Below are 12,165 nucleotides of genomic sequence, written 5' to 3' on the forward strand. Positions count from 1 at the left end.
ACAGATCTGCACTCAGCAGACCTGGGCTGAGATGGGGGATGCAGAGCATGGGTAGTGATGGGGCTGGGAGCTGAGGGGTGGGGTTTGGGGCCAGGAGTGGGGGAAGCCAAGCCCAGGACTGGGCCTCTCTGTGCTGGGAGAGGACCAGAGCCTGGCCACTGGGCTGTAAAGCCAGGGGACCCATCCTCCCTCCTCAGTGCTCCCAGGGTTTCGAGTCCCTCTGTCTTGGAACTCACCTTGTGCCTCTCTTCCTCAAGCCCTCCTTCCTGACCTCCCCACAGACTGCATGTGATGGATGGGTCCTCTGGGTCACCACCCCCTGTCAGCAGACCACGTGGAGATGGATGGAAGGAGCCAGCCCTCTGTGAACCTCCCCTCTGTGTCAGTACGCTTGGAGGATGCTCGGACACGTGGGGCTGATGTCCCACCCAGGGCTGTGAGCTTGGAGGCTGCTGTGTCAGGCTCCTGACCTTTGTGGTTCTGTGTTTCCACAGCCACATGAGGCCCCAGGAAATGAAGTTCAGCTGTCTGTCCTTCTGACAGCCTTATGCGGGTTTCATCTTTCATCACATGGGTGTCAAGACCTTGTAGACGTGGTGGTGGCCCATGCTATGTGGACCTGACACTGTACCCTGGCTGCCCACATCGAGCACTGGGGCTGGGAGGATGAGGCCTGGTGGTAGCTGCTGAAGCAGAGCCTGGGGATGAGCCCCGCCCAGATCCAGGCCTTGATGTGGGACAGGGACAAGTTCAGCCATGGAGTGATTGCTGGCAAGTGACGCCCTGCCCTGTGCTGCCTGCATGGCCCCTGGTGCTGCCCTGGATCTCAGCTGGGGCTGTGCTTGTTTGTTTTCTGTTGAACCGGTTGGTGAAGGGTGGGGGTGGGGCTGAGGTTTCCTCAGTGGGGCAATGAGTGTCCCTGGGCTGGGAAACTGAGGCCCAAGGTCCCTGACCACCACTGTGGGCTTCAGTCCATGTTTGTGCTCTGAGAGGCAGAGGCATGTCCAGGTCTGCACGTGGCACTTGTCTTTCTGTGTGTGTCCCCACGCGTGTGTGTGCCCGGCAGAGACCATGAGAGGCCGCACAACACCCAGCCTGGGTTACCCACCCCCACTGCCTGCAGCCAGGCCTGAACAAGTCCCCTGACTCCCCAGGGGTGAGGCCCCACAGCAACACCTCTCTGCTGGTAAATCCTTGGGGACCTGATGTCTGCAGGCTACCTGCTGGGGCCTTCCTGCTCTGTCTGCAGCCTGCAGTGGTCAGACTGAGAGCTGCCTGTGTCCTGGTGGGTTCGTGGAGTACCAGGCCTCTCCCTTTCATTTCGCTCCCTCCCTCGCTTGGCCTCGCCCCAAATTCCCTTTGCTGAGGTGAGCCCATCGGAAAGGCTCAGCCAGAGGATCAAGTTCACCCTGGCTCCCCTCCAAGATATGGTCTTAGTCACTAGTAGGCATGACTGAATCACCTTGTTCTCCTTCTGTGTCCTTTCTTGCACACAGGTCTCGTGGACAATGGGGTCACTTTGCTGTGCCCAGAAAACCTAGCTCCCAACGAGGTGTAGAAGTGGGAGAATCAAGCCCTGCTGCCTGACCTGTGACAGAAGTACCTGACTGCGCTTACCAACCCCCGCTGGCTGCTGCAGCCCGTCCCAGGGAGGGCTGGGAAGGACATCTTTCAGGTGGACATTCCCGAGCACCTGATCCCCTTTGGGCAGGAGGCCTGTCCAGACTGGGCTCCCAAGTGGAAGGTGACCGAGAGACCAGGTCATGGTGACACCGTCCAGTTGCCATCACGCCCTGGACGTGCCCGTCTGGTTTGGTCTGAATCAGCCCCGCCCTGGGGTGCATTGCCCACTTGGTGCGGGCCTGGGGCCGGGACTCCCCTCGTGTGGTGCTGCTCTGGACTCAGCAAGACTCTCCAGGACTTTGACCTTTATGAAAAGATGGCGTCGCCACTCGTTTTGGCCCTGCTGGGTCTGGGTGGTCGAGAGAAATGTGTTGTTAGAAAACTGGTTAGTGGTTTTCCCTCTCTGTTCTGGTTCAAACTCCCTGATGTTGGAATGGTGTCCAGGGGGTGATGAGGCAGGCTGGGGGCTGGGCTGAGCATGAGCAGCCAGCGAGGCCTCTGGCAGGCGGAGAGGCCCACAGGCCCTCAAACACGCTGAGGTGTGTCCTTGCAGGTGACCCTTGTCCTGCTGTAAAGTGTCCCTTGGCTCACAAAGCATGTGCGTTGGACACGGTGCCTGGCTGCCTCATTCCAAGTGCAAAGACAGGCTCCTAAATACAGCTGTGAGGGCAGAGCGACAAGGGCTAGTGTTCACCTTGTGGAAACTTTGTACTTGTCTTTGGGCTTGGGGTCATGTGTTTTCAAGGCCCTTGGTGGGTGGGGTGACCCTGCTTTCTGGTGAGCCTCTTCTGGAGGCCCCTGGATTGAGAATTGGAGACAGATGCTCAGTGGCTAATCAGAAGCTTATGGCATCATGGGGGGCCCAAGAGGAGCCCCTTCTGCTTCAGGTTCCATGACTCATGGAAGGTGACACCCCCACAGTCAGGAGCTGGACTGGGTCTTCTGCTGTGTGGCAGGCAAGGCCCAGGGACCAGCCTGTGCTGGGCTGGCCTCAGCGCTCAGCTCGGGAGCTACACTCTTGGCCGAGCGTGTGAAATGCTGCTGCTTCAGATGAAAAGTGACCACAGGGGCTGGACTGAAGCCTGCCTGGGGCGTGGGCTTCCAGCCTCATCTGGCTCACCCAGTGCTGTGTGTGAATAGCATGGACAGACAGAAAGAACACAGACTTGCAGTTCTTGTTCGATTCTTTATTTACTCCCAGTGGAGTTTTGCTTTACTTTATTAGAGCCAGAAATCTATTTTTTATTACAGGAGAGTGCTTTTGAGCATCCCTGGGGTCCTGGCAGCTCAGGGATTGGCGTTGTTCTTGAACTGCTCACAGAGGGCACATTTGTAATCTGAGAACTCCTCTTGCTCCTTCTCTGCCTCAGGGACCTCATTTTGGGCCACAACTGAAACAGCCGCCATCATAATGGAAAAATAGGTGTTGTATATAGTCATCACTGAACCATAACCTGGGTACTCTGGGGGGCTCTCGGGCAGTTCCCCTGTGCTGTCCCTTCCAGCAGTAGCCGGAGGCACACATGTGATGTTACTGGACATTCCCTTGCTACTGGGGCCACCGTGCTCACTGGGAGATGGTTTGCCCCAGCCCACATAGCTACACTGCCCATAAACCAAAGGCCACAGAACACAAATGAGCACTGGCCAGGGATTCTGTGAGCAGTTGGCGTTCTCTTCTGGGCCTTCTTGTCAGCATCTTGGGTGGATTCATGATGGAATCAAGGAAAGCATCTGGTCGCCACTGCATGCTTCTTTCTCTTTGAGGTCGTTGTTGTGCCGGTGATGGGCTGAGCAGTTATTCTGGGGTAACCTTTCCTCCGGATGTTCTGCAGGAGGAGAGGCTTGTCTCTCTGAAAGTTGGAGTTGTGATAGATCTGAAAGGAAATGAATCACTTTAGCCATCTTTGGGGAGAATAGCTGTTCCTCGCCAACCTCCTCCCCACTACCCTCCCAGCCTTGCCTAACTATGAAGACAAGGTCTCTTCATTCCTGGCAGGTTATGAGGCCCTAGCAAGTGTGCTCCCTAGAGCTCCCCCAGGGCCAGCCTCACTTGAGGTGTTACTGGCCCTCCCTGACATCAAGTGGCCTCTCAGGGTCTGGAGTCACCCCTGTGGACCCTGTCTAAGGGGGTTCGTGGAACACGATAGGCCCTGCTTTCTCCTATTTCCTTAACCACTCTCTCATGAGAAAAAACTCTCCTAAGAAATGAAACTTGTCCAGCACTCGGCTCATCAAGTCTAGTCTCCCCAGAAGGGCTTTCTACATTACCATCATCTTCTTCCCTGCAGAGCGACCCACGAAGGGCGGATTTTACTGAAACCGTACAGGTTCAGTTCACGGATGAAGCTCTTGATGCTTTCTGTCTCGAAGATCTGGTTTGTGCCTCTGCGCTGGAGGACCTCCATCTGGAAGAGATCTGCCTCGATGACCACCGTGTCTCCCTTATCATTCCAGTGCACAGAGGTGAAGGTCGCATCCTCCACGATCCTCCAGAGCTTCCTGGGGAAGGACAGCCCAAGGCTGGCATTATTCTCATCCTCGTTGGCCATTTCTGGGTTTGGGCCCTGTGGGGTTGGGTTGTCTTGGGAGCCCAGATCTGGGCACACGGGTTGGTTTCACTGCTTCTCCAAAGCCTCCCCTGAATCGACGTTTGGATCCGGGGAGATATCAGGGTGGTGCTCTGCTGTGGACTCCCCATCAGGTGATGGGGCCAGTGGGGCTGTGCATGCCTCGTGGAAACTCTGACTAGCCATGGAGTCAGTCTAGCTCAGGAGCATTCTCTACCCAAGCAGTGAATGCTCAGGGCAGAAGGGCCTCAGACCAGGGTCAGTGTGCCCCATAAATACTCTCTGGAGATTCTAGAATCTGGGTCATGGGTCAGGCAGTCAATTAAGTGGTCAGCTTCCTTAATTGTCATGATGTCACAGACAAGATGTGGAGAGGCAGCCCTGGCCCAGTGTCGGGGAGGGGGTCTGGGGACGGAGATGGGATCCCCAGCTGGTCTCTTGTCTGAAAGTACAGAAAAGTTTGTTTCAGGGTGCTTGCAAAGGTTCCCATCTGCTGCCAGGCGCTTTGTTTCAGGGGGCGGCCGGACCCTGGATGGGTTGACAAATGTGCCCCTGGCCCCACCCCCCTCCCTGCCAATGGGCAGGCCTGTGGCTGGCTTTTGCTTAAGGGCCAGGCTTGGCGAGTCCTGGCTTGGCCACCACCGAGAGAGATCCCAGGGGTCAGATGGGCCCCTGGTGACTGTCCCTCCCAGAAGATGGGATCCATAGCAGGCTGGTTAGCCTAGCCTGAGTTGGTGGTCCCACCTCCCCACCCCACCAGCCGTGGCCTTGCCCCTCTTCTGGCTTTGGTCTCTTCTGGCTGGTGCTGCTGGTTGCTAGGTCCCACTCAGATGGCCCCAAAGCAGAGTCCTGTTGTCCTGCCACCACTACTACCCAGGTCGAGCTCTCCCCAGAGTAGGGCTGTGCTCGAGCACAGTGGGAGTGACTTCACGTTCCACTTGACTGTTCCCCAAGCACCTGAGACACAGACTCCCCAGGATGCCCTGTAGGAGGGCCCAGCCAGGTGCTCTGCTGAGCTTGCAGCCTCCCGAGCTCTGCCCACCCCCAGATGCCATCCCACTGCAGATCACAGGCTGCTGTCTTCAGTTTCCATTTCTTCCCATAAAGACTGCTCTCGTGACCCTAGAGTCCTCACTTTGGGAACACCTGTGTGTGCTTTTCTTATCCCCCCGCCCAGAGCCTCAAATTCAGTCTCCCTGGAGGCTGCCTCAAAATTACTGTTTCCTTCATCAATGGGTTGCCTAGGCTTCTGCTACCCCTGATCCTGGCATCCCGTGTCCAACTTGGGTGTCTGTGGATACCTGCCCTTTGAAGGACTTGAGCGGGGGCTCAAGGTACAGCCTGTCCTATTGAAAACAAGCATTTCACTGGTCCTCTCCAAGGCCAGCTCTGATCTTCTCCACCCCTGCCTCTGTCTCCACCACCACTGTGGACCTGTTCTTCCTTACCCAGATGGCAGGTACATCGAATGATTTTGTTGGCACTGGTTAGGTGCCTTTCAAGGGGCCTCCTTTACAGACACTAACTCCCAGAGACATGTCTGACTTGTTGAGCTAGATGTGACCAGAGGAAGCCCCCGTCTACCTGTATTTGAAAATGGATGAGAGTCCACGTGGGGGAGTGAAAGAAACTCCAGTAAGAGTCACCTGTCTTCACCGCACATGGGTGATAAGGCACTGCGTTTGGAGATGCATGTTTTCTGACCTTTGTGGGCCACTCTTCTTCAAAATCACTGTGTAGGGAACAGACCAGCACCTTGGAAAGGCCCGTGTGTGAGGACCCTAGGGCACTGTCCCCCTAGAGACAGTGTTCCCCCAGTTCTGCCACTCAGCAGGGTCATTTGCCCTGTGTGAGGGCCACGGCCTGGTGTCTGAAAGGGGAGAGCTAAGAGGGTGTGGAAGAGGCTCTCCCAGGGGCCTTTCAGCCTGAGGACTGGAGGCCAGAATGGAGCTCACAGGCCTCGACCTGTGCTTGCTCCCTTGCCTTTGTGCTCCTAAACAGGTTGACAAAGCATTCCTTCAGGTCGGTTCATCTGACTGGGACACGACCCTAGAGGCTGTGATCATTGGTGGGGAACCCTGGTGGCTCCTCTGAAGGGGACTGAAGACCATGGTATCTGTGGCAGCCTGGCTAGGTGGCCTTTCCTGCCCCCACCCCCCCCAACTCGGGGCCCCTCCTCACCCCCTGGGTTCAGAGGGAGCTGCCTTTTCTGGTCCCCCTCCTCCAGGCACCACATGGGCCCTGGCAGTGGGTTTGCATGGCACTGAGGAGTTTTTTCAGCTCTGGCTCAGGACACCCGTGTTGTGTACACACAAGCCCTCATGATGTCCAAGGCCTGCCCGTCTCAGCCTGGTTCTCCTGCCCTTGTGCTTGGGGTCCCTGCCCCAGTGTCCACAGCCCAGAGGCCCTCCATCTGCTCCTCACCCTCACTGCGGCTGCAGAGACCTGAAACCTCGGGGGTCTGCCTGTGTTACCTTCCCTCCCGTATCAGAGGAGGCTCCTGTAGGGGCCTTATCCCAGTGGGCATCGGGGCCATGAGGTCAGACCCTCCCTCCCTCCTGCTCGGTGAGGAGCTGGTCAGCCTGGCAGGTTCAGTTGGGCAGGAGGCACCACCCTCACGCAAGAGGCACTGGGACTGGACAAAGACGTCGGCCCCCGGCAGAGTCAGTTCTCAGCAAACCACAGAGCAGCCCCACAGTGCTTCTGATTCTCCTCATCCCCTTCCTTCTGTGGGCCTGCTTTTTGTCACCTCAGAGGCATCGTGTAGCACTGAGAAGAGGAAGGCGTGAGAAGTTGAAGTTCAGGTGGTTTCCTGGGGTGGGTGGGAAGGGCGGGGGCTCCAGAGAAATTGAGACCAGGGCTCTGAGCCCACCCCGGCTCTCACTAGCACATGATCCTGGGAAGATGTCCAAGCCCCATGGCCTAAGTTCTTTGTCTCTGAAGCCAGCCAGTTTGAGGGGCCCATATGTTGTGATGCAGGACGTGCCTGAAGGATGCAATGAAGCTGGCAGGGCCTGGCAGCTGTTGGCACTGGGATGGTGGGGCATGAATCTCTCACACTGTTGCCTGCAGACACTCCTCCACTCTCCACTGTGGGAAGTGGTCGATTGCTTTGTGGTCCAGGCCATGTCAGAGAATATGCACTTCAATAGGATGTGGAATAGCTAATCAGCCAAACATCATGATTCATCAATAAAACTAGTTAACTTTTCCAGTTAGACCATAGTGGACCACAGTGTTATTAGCTCAGTTGTGTTCAATTCTTTGAGACTCCTTGGACTATAGACCACCAGTGTCCTCTATCCATGGAATTCTCCAGGCAGGAATACTGGAATGGGTTGCCAGGTGATTTTCCTGACTCAGTGCTCGAACCCAGGTTTCCCACAATGCAAGCAGGTTTTTATCCTTTGAGCTACCCCAGAAGCCCCATTTCCAGTTACAGGGCCTGTTAAATTTGGGTGTTGAGGAGTGTTCCAGCAGGGGCACTTTTCCTGCAGGAATACCTGTTCCAGCAGGAAAAGCAAGAACCATTCTTTGCCTCTGCCCCAGCTGCTCTTCCATCCAAACTATTATATTCCTACATTGCAGCCCCAGCAAACCTCAAGTGTTTGATTAATGGCCAATTACAAAAAGAGATAATTTAAAGCTCATTAACACCTTGGGTTCTGGATCTCTGGTACCAGGAAAGAGAGGGTAGTTCCATGGATTCTTGGGCATCACTTCAAGGGAGTGTGACCAAAGTTCTGCAGGATTCCTAGCAGATATGGGGTGGAAAACACATCCTTTGCCCCTGTGGTCAACAGCAATGTGACAAGAGCCAGGCCCCTTCCTTTCTGCCCCAGAAAGAGATCTCTCTGGGCTTTATCCAAGATGCAAAAGGACACCTCACAGCAATGATCCATTTCAGACGTTCCCATCACCCCCAAGACACAATGCAGTACTGAGGGGTGCCACCACCCAACCTCATCACAATCACATCCCACAGAAGGAACCCAGCTTTCCAAAGCCCCAAACCACCCTGGCTCAAGCACCAACCCCGGGGTGCTCTTTCTGGAGCCCCACCACCCCGCCCCTTGTTGCCTTGTTCTGTGGGGTTAGGGGACAGCTCTCCAACTTTCCTGTGTGACTCTGGCTCCTAGACCAGCACTCTAGGTGTTGGGGGTGTCCTGCTTCTCCTAGTGTCCCCACTGCTAACATGGCCTTTCAGGGAGCAGAGGCTCAGTAAAAGTCTTCAGAATAAATGAGCCAGTGGGCACGGGGCTCAGATTAATTGTCTGCTACGCCCTTAAATAACCCAGACAAATCCAAATAAACAGAGATAACTTAGTTTTTGAGACTGATATCCAAAAAGGACAGTAACATGAATTCACTATGATCACCTTTATTATTATCTAAATCTCTCCCCATCAGTATTGCTGCTAAGTAAGCTGACGTTTCCAAAACAGTTGTTATTCCAATTCCAATGTATCCCTCTCAGGGTCACAAAACAAAATGGAAGAGTGCCCAATCTCTTTTACAAAAGAGCAAAAGTCTTGTACTTGAACTGGGTAACCACGAACACATTTTGATCTTCATCATTCAGAAACTAAGACATTAAAGGTTACTTAGCCTTCTATTAAACAATCAAAGTTTGGGAATTTTCTAAAGACTGAGATGAATCTCCATGTCATCGAAGAGAAGAGGAACCCAAAGATGCTACACACCAGTTCTGCCAACTGGCCCAGTCCCTCATTCTGAGAAAGTTGACCGCTCCGTCTTCAATCACAGAGGGAAGGATCACCTGGCTGCTGCTCTGACTCAGGCCCCCTTTTCCTCCTCTCTCATCACCTCTGCAGACAGGGGTGGGAAGGCCCTCAAAGCCCTTTGGTTGACCCTGAGCAGAAATGCCATGACTTGCCACTTGCTGGTCTCCACATAGGCCCAGGGACCCCACAGGAACTCATAGTGGGCAGGGTGGTTGCCCTCCCCAGGGGTGGAGGAGGCTGAGGGGGATGCAGCCTCCCCCACCTCAGCCCCCAAGAGCTGCGCCTCCTCTGGGTCCTGGGCCTTGCCTGGGTCCTGAAGGGCTTCCTCAGGGCTTGCTCAGCTCACTCATCTTGACCACGAGTGCAGTGCCTGGTATCAAACCACAGATAGGAGTGATACAGGGGGACAGATCAGGACCACGGGCCTCAGCTGAGAAATGCACCTGGGATGGTCTGACACAGGCCATTTAAAAGTCTCCTCTTGAGGGGTCCCCTTAGTCCTCCCTCAGGGTCCTCACCTAAACTGCTTCAGAACCTAAGAATCTCCTCTCCGATCTATAAGGCCTCACCCCTTATATCAAGTCTCCAATGTCCCTGAGACCTTGTGCTCTTGCAGCCACCAGAGTCGCCCGGGGCTGACAGCAGGTCTGGGACCTGTGGGATTCCCTGTGTCCTCCCTCAAGGTTCTCATCTTGAGCCCTGGCAGGTCCGGGGATGCCCCTTGTCAGAGGCGGGACCCTCACACCAAGGCCATCACTGCACCAAGACCCTCAGGGAGAGTCTGTGGACATGACATCAGGGCTCCATGCCCAGGGTTTCCCAGAGCTGAGAGGATGCACCCGACCGTCCTCAACCCTCCTTCTGCTCTTCACATTGACTCTCAGCAGGTCTGAATACCATCCTCTCACTTGACATTGCTCCCCTTAGAACCAGGCTTTCCCCAGCCAGGACCTCTGAGAGGCAAGTGGGAGTAGGGGGCTCATTTCCACGACCCTGCCTGGTCTCCTGGAGCTGAGAGCATTGATGACCTGGATGTCCTGGGTCCCAGGAGCCCCCCTCAGGGTTCAACCTTGACTTGTAGCACAACTGGATTCCTTCAGTCTGCTGACCTGAACCTGAGCACCTGACCCAGGCCCTCACTTCTCCTCTCCCATCAGGATCAGTAACATCACATCTGGACGCTGTTCCCCCTGGTCCCCCAGGGCTGTTGGGAGGGCGGCACATGCATCCCCTGGGGGAGCCTCAGTCTCCTCTGGTTCTCACCTCAAGTCTCCACAGGACGTGGGCCTCTCCATCTGCCCACCTGTGGCTGCACCCCAAAGACCAAGCCTCTGACTCCTTGAGTTCACTGAGGAAGTGAGGGGGCATGGGGTCTCAGCCTGATAACCCAGACCAGGGCACCCAGGAGGCCCAGTAGGGGTGGAGTTGTATTCTAAGGGCCCCTCTGTTCCGGGGTGCCTGGACCCCTCATCCTCACTCAGGAAGGGGCCTCCTTAACCCTTGAGAGAAGGCTTCAGTCCCAGCACAGATTCTGGATGGGGCCTGCTGCTCACATGACCGTGGGGGAGCACAAGGAACCACTCACCTTCCCATAGGGGCCCCTCAGCAGTCACCAGACTTTGTAAACTTTTGTATAAAAGATGCTGTTTTAGCTGAAGAGAGTGAGGAGTGGCAGATGAGTTAGCAAGAACTCAGCTGCCTGGAGATGGCCTTGGGCCCTCAAAGTGACTTTAGACTCCCACTCTAAGTGTGGGGGTGTCCTGCTTCTCCTAGTGTCCCCACTGCTAACACAGGGCCTTCCACAGAGCAGAGGATCCGTGAAGTTCTGTGGAATAAATGAACCAGTGAGAAGGGGGCTTATTAATCTCATCAATTTTCTCCTACTTTCTTAAATAATAACCTGGCAAAATCCAAGTAAACAGATGTGGTGGATTAGCTGTAGAAAAGGACAGACTAAAAGTATAAGAAGCAAGAATTCACTACAATATATATTTTTTAAATTTTCTAATTCTTCCACCAACTGTATACTGCTAAGTAAGTTTACATGTGCAAAATAATTGTAATTCCAATCCATGTTATCTTGCTCAGGTTCTCAAAATAAAATGGAAGAGTTTCCAATCTCTTTTAGGAAACAGCAAAACTCTGGTCCTTAAACTGGGTAAGTACAAATACAAGTGTGATCAATATCACTCACAAAGTTAGATATTGAAATTTATTAAGCTTTCAGCTGGAAAAAAAGAAAAACATTTGAACAATTCCTAAGGAAAACAGAGATGAATTTCCGTTTCATTGTAGAGAACAGGAACCCAAAAATGCTACACACCAGGTTCCCCCAACTGGCCCAGGCCCTCACTACTGAGAAGGCTGACCACTCCCTCTTCAATCACAGAGGGAAGGATCAGCCTGGCTGCTGCTCTGGCTCAGGGCCCCTCTTCCTCCTCCCTCACAGCCTCTGCAGATGGCAGGGGGAAGACCCCCTGGAAATCCTTCTGTTGTCCCTGAACAGATACTCTGTGACTTGCCACTTGCTGGTCTCTGCATAAGCCTGGAGACCCCGCAGGAACTCAGAGCGAGCAAGGTCACTGTCAGGCACCTACCAGTATTCCAAGTAACCATCCCACACCCACACGTGGCTCTGCAGTTCCCTGGGCTCCCCAAAGACAGAGTGCTCCTGCCCAGGACACACCCCCATAGTGCTGAGTGTTTCCCAGATCACCTACTCAGGGGCACAGTCTCTATTTCAGATGATCAGGCTGAGGACCAGCACCAGGAGCCCGGCTTTGCTCACCACAGGCTAAGCCTTGTTTCTGTCATCCAGAAATCAGCCTCTTCCAGCCTCCCCACCTCATCCCTGTTTGGCCATGGCACCTCCCTTTGTGAAGGGACAGAGCAAGGGAGCCCAGGGGACGAAGGGGCCACTGAGGACCCAAGATGAGCACTGGGCCAAGGGAGGCTCTGGGCAGAGCTGGTGGGAAGTGAGTTGGCCATGGATCACCGGCTCCCCAGGGTCTGCCCGGTTGGGCCTCCAGGGTCACCCTTACCTAGTTGGAGCACTTGTGAGGCAGGCCCCCTCTCTGAGACACCCTGTCTGGTTGAATTGCATTTCCACTCTCCTAGACACTGTCGCCTGTGCGGCCCTGGGGACAGAACTAAACCCATGCCTCTGGAGCCACCTGGCCTCTCCTCTGGTGACCTGGGCATGCATGGGGCTAGAGACAGTTTGACCG

General features: G+C 54.8%; 2 pseudogenes; one reads left to right on the forward strand and one right to left on the reverse strand.

Annotated features, from left to right (window-relative positions):
• The first annotated feature begins 513 nt into the window (after nucleotides 1–513).
• LOC110137996 (EOLA-like protein) lies at nucleotides 514–2,197 on the forward strand (annotated as a pseudogene).
• Nucleotides 2,198–2,910: 713 nt separating this feature from the next.
• On the reverse strand, nucleotides 2,911–4,379 carry LOC110137994 (heat shock transcription factor, X-linked member 3-like; annotated as a pseudogene).
• Between the last annotated feature and the right edge of the window lie 7,786 nt (nucleotides 4,380–12,165).

The sequence above is a fragment of the Odocoileus virginianus genome, unplaced genomic scaffold (assembly GCF_023699985.2).
Source record: "Odocoileus virginianus isolate 20LAN1187 ecotype Illinois unplaced genomic scaffold, Ovbor_1.2 Unplaced_Contig_1, whole genome shotgun sequence".
NCBI classification, from domain to species: Eukaryota; Metazoa; Chordata; class Mammalia; order Artiodactyla; family Cervidae; genus Odocoileus; species Odocoileus virginianus.